The 4,254-nt window shown below is 41.9% G+C and overlaps 1 long non-coding RNA gene across 4 annotated transcripts; it reads right to left on the reverse strand.

The window, feature by feature from the left end:
• Window positions 1-1,227: 1,227 nt before the first annotated feature.
• LOC127781288 (uncharacterized) lies at window positions 1,228-4,254 on the reverse strand. 4 transcript variants are annotated; one of them, XR_008018976.1, is made up of 5 exons: window positions 3,750-4,254; window positions 3,117-3,409; window positions 2,134-2,445; window positions 1,576-1,619; window positions 1,228-1,447 (listed from the first exon to the last, which is right to left on the reverse strand). It is a non-coding gene; the product is annotated as an uncharacterized LOC127781288 (long non-coding RNA). The 4 variants fall into 4 exon arrangements; XR_008018975.1 differs by lacking the exon at window positions 1,576-1,619 and having other exon boundaries at window positions 3,117-3,418; window positions 3,750-4,251; XR_008018974.1 differs by lacking the exon at window positions 1,576-1,619 and having other exon boundaries at window positions 3,117-3,421; window positions 3,750-4,250.

Consider the following 4,254-nt stretch of genomic DNA (forward strand, 5'->3'; position numbering starts at 1 on the left):
GTTGTTTTTCTATTAAAGATAACCGGTATTAGGATGTTACATAATCTATTAAAATAATAAATAAATAGTTGATAATAACAAAAGGTTGTATCAGATATGTTATAATTACAGTGACCGTACTGCATAAAGCAGCCATAGCCCATAATTGTTTTTCACTTCCTTCAATGGAGAGTGCTATCTATGGGTTATGCCTAATAAACCTAAATCCGAGGAACATGGTGCTCTGCTACGAGGGTTTATGGCTATAATCTCATGCAGTTTTACTGCTTAAAATTGAATAACTGGTGTCTCGTAACGACTCAACTATTGCATTTTCTGGATTATCAAGCGGAAAAACATACATTGAGGTCTCTTACTCTCGTGTGTCCAGGATAAAAAAAAAAATTCAACATTGTCATCGGGTAACTTCCTACTACTTACTAGTCTGTCCAAAAAAAAGCCAAACTCTGGCTATAAACCTGCCATGGTTCGTAGCTAAGATTAGAATTTTTTTTAGGACGGAGAGGTACATGCTATTCAGATTTTACCTAACCCATGGGTAGATAGGTGGGAGAATATTGTCATCATCACTTCATATCGCAGTTATCGTCCTACTTCATTGAACTGCCTAGTCCATTAAAAACAAAAGTATGCTAGTATGGGATCCATCTTGTCCCTTGCCAGAGACTCTCGGGTTCTCCTCCGCTTATGTCCTAAAAGTGTGACATGTGCTAGGCACCATGGATGCTCTAAGTGCAACCAAAGATTAGTCATCGAGAAGCCGTACTGTGGATAATTCTGTGCTGCTTGCGCTGGCACATGTCAACTTTCGGGCAACTGTTTCGGACCTGCCCCCTCACCTGAGGTAGGTTGTTACTTGTCAACTCTCGGACAGTTGCCTTATGGATAGTTTTGAGCACATGTCATCCAGGTTCTTCTTTTCGGATGTACATGTCATCTATGCACTCTTTACTATACTAGTAGGGTGTCCGTGCGTTGCAACAGGTAAAAAAATAAAATAACAATAACCATTAGTTCATTGTTCAATTTTCATGATTTCAAGAAGCATTTATTCACTTAGAGCCCAAAAAAAAGATGGGATTTCACCACCAGAAGGAAATTATTTTTTCTTTGGCTTTAAAGAGGTGAAGACAAAACCACTAAAATTTCTATTGAACTGAGAAAAATGCTACCCTTTGTGTTATGGACCATGCAAGCTTCTATATAGACGAGAATGTTAACAAAAGCTTATATGTAAACTGAGAAAAATGCTGCCACATAATTTGCATACAAATAGTTCTGATCAATGTCAAATTTCCATCAAGAAATCTCTGCTACAATTTCACTTCTAATGAACCTGCTAATCTCTCTCCATGTCTCCAGCTCGTGCCATAAGCTCCCACTCCCACACTCCTTTTCCTGGCAAGTGGCTAGTACACCAAGGCCACACGCTAGAGTGATCTAGAGCCTGCCCAAATGAAATGACATGAGAAGCCACATGAAGAACTTTGGAAGCACGATAGTTCTTCAGTAATATCTGCTTTACTGGACAAGTTGATCACTCAACACATCTATAAAGACATGAAATTCTAATACCTTCGATCTTTTGACATCAATTTACTGGTCAGAACACAGCATATCTATAACACCAAGAGAACCAAAATTTGTCATCTTAAAGCAATTATTGGAACATTTAAAATAAAAGGAATGTATTGTGCAGGCCTATGTTTTGACAGACACATGAATTTGAAAATTTTCCAGTTTGATAGTTTGGAGCTAAAACTTGGACTTGTGCAGGCCTGCGTTTTGAGATAAATTAAGCTAGTAATGTGCGATGTCATGCATAAATCATTCTGAACTTTAATAATCTGAAACTTGCACGTGTATTGATTCTGAAATCTGAACATGGGCATGCATTTTTTTTGTCAACCTATCTGCACAGATAGCTTCCATATACTTTGAAGGAAGATCTGATAATGATATACTACAGTGCACAGATGAACACATCACTGCATATTTTGGTCCAAATATAAGAATGCTTATTACACAAACACTATAAGATGGCACAATCCAGTTCATGAAAGGAAAACACTGATTTTTTTTCCTATGAAAAACAAAAGGTGCAATTACAGAATAAAAAGCAACAAATTTTACCTGGAAGCGCTAATGTGTTGAAGTGCTGCAGCACCCTTCCCCTGCCCTCGCCCTTGATCTGTTGGCAGGTTCTTCACTGCACTGAATTGAACTTTGCATTCACCTGTCAACTTAGCACTTACAGACAGAAATGTCCCGAATAGGATAATGTCATTTATGAATGGTGCCGCTATAATATTCCAGCTATTGAAAGGAGAAAGTGTAAAATATGGTTATTAAATCAAGAAGACTGTCAATTTAAATGAGAAGCGGGAAAAATTCATACTCATTAGTCAACTGAATAGCGATTTGAGTAGGAAGCATATCATCCTCCTAGGGAAAGAAACGTGCAAACATCAGAAAAACCGTTTCGCATCAAAGTGAAAAAATCACAGATACACAACCATGACAGGCTCAACTGCATATGAAGCTAACAATTAACAGCATGACGAATCGGGGAAATATCCAGGCACCCATCACAATGCAATGCAACAGATTCGTGTATGAATCAGGGATTAGTGGTGGCGGTGACCACCCAATTACCAGGACAGGCTCAACAGCATATGAATCAGGGATTAGTGTATTTTTTGCTCGCATATTGACTAAATTTCATTGAGTGGAGGTCTTCTCTCACATTTATAGAATTCAGGTGTGGTTTATCACCATGAATTCCCATCAGCAATTACGCTGATCATCAGAACTTAACATGAGACACTTACCATGAGGAAGTATATATATAATCACATCCAAAATTTTATGTCTAATGTGAGCACCTAGCCAGTAAAACAACTACCAGGATCATGACCAAACAGAGAAACAGTATGTTAATACCATAGGAGAAGTCGTTGTAGTGATGAGTGTGCACCACATGTAAATGCGGCATCACATATCAATAAATTGACAGACACAACATAGATCAACAATATTTCCATTGCATGTTAAAAAATTGATATCGCAGAAATTAATCAAGTAAAAACAGGACAAACAGAAGAAACTGGTCTTACTTTCACAGTAGGGAAGAGTACCCGGGTGATGAAGGAACCTGACGTCCTGAAGAAGAGTGAGCTTGTGTCCAGTGGCAAGATTTCACTTCAGATCTATGCCGTTTGTGAGATAATAATTTAAATACCATGGGTAGGTACAGGATCGATACTCTCGCATCTTTTGAAGCCTAGCTTCCTTGTCGTCAGCACTAAGATTAATTTCTTGTCGTCAGCGCTAAGAGCAGCATATCGCTCCCTAGCACGCTTCCGCGTAAGTTAAATCAGAGTTAAATTAGTGATGCCGCCAAGTGTACCTGCAGAAACTTCTACAGAAATCATTTCACAACATAGCAACAGTACGAAGCAGCGAGACGAAAAGGGAGAAAACAGATAATGTCCACAAATCAGATACACATTGTAGATATACCTTCAACAGGAAACTGTTTCTTTTACTTAAAACGAAACTGTCCAACTGATACTTTCACATACGTTTTGATTACAGCTCGAACAAAGCAGTACAGTGCTAAAATCACTTTGAAAAGTGAATTGGTTTCTGGACATTTGCTCAACAAATTTATGAACTTTAGTTGATTTGTAACTTTTCTAGATGGGGGATGTCTAACAATCGAACGCCATATAAGAAATTTTGTTTACCTTTTGTAGATGGGAATGTCACTCGGTGATGGAGGGGAGACGGGCGACCAGAGTACTGCATCCACCTGCCGACAGCAACCAGCGACGACCGGAGGACTGGCGGGCAGCTTCCGGTGTGGCGCGAAAGGGACCGTGGTGGAGATCGACGGAGAGGAGCGCTGGGTCGGCGACGTGGTGGGGGAGGACGGCGATGGCGGTGGCGAGGACAGCAGTGGGGGAGGGAGCTGGTGTGGGAGGGATGAGGCGAGGAGCTAGGTCGGCGACGCGGTGGGGGAGGATGGCGATGGCGGCGCTGGGTCGGCGACGCGGTGGGGGAGGACGGCGATGATTGACGCGGTGGGGGAGGAAGGCGATGGCGGCACTGGGTCGGCGACGAGGTCGGGAGGACGGCGATGGCGGGGAGGATCGAAGGCGACGGCGGCGGATGCGATGGATGCGGTGGATGCGGGCGCGATCCCCCGATGCGAGGGATGAGCCGGGGAGTTGGGTGGGGATCGTTGCGCCG

The sequence above is a fragment of the Oryza glaberrima genome, chromosome 8 (genome assembly GCF_000147395.1).
Source record: "Oryza glaberrima chromosome 8, OglaRS2, whole genome shotgun sequence".
NCBI classification, from domain to species: Eukaryota; Viridiplantae; Streptophyta; class Magnoliopsida; order Poales; family Poaceae; genus Oryza; species Oryza glaberrima.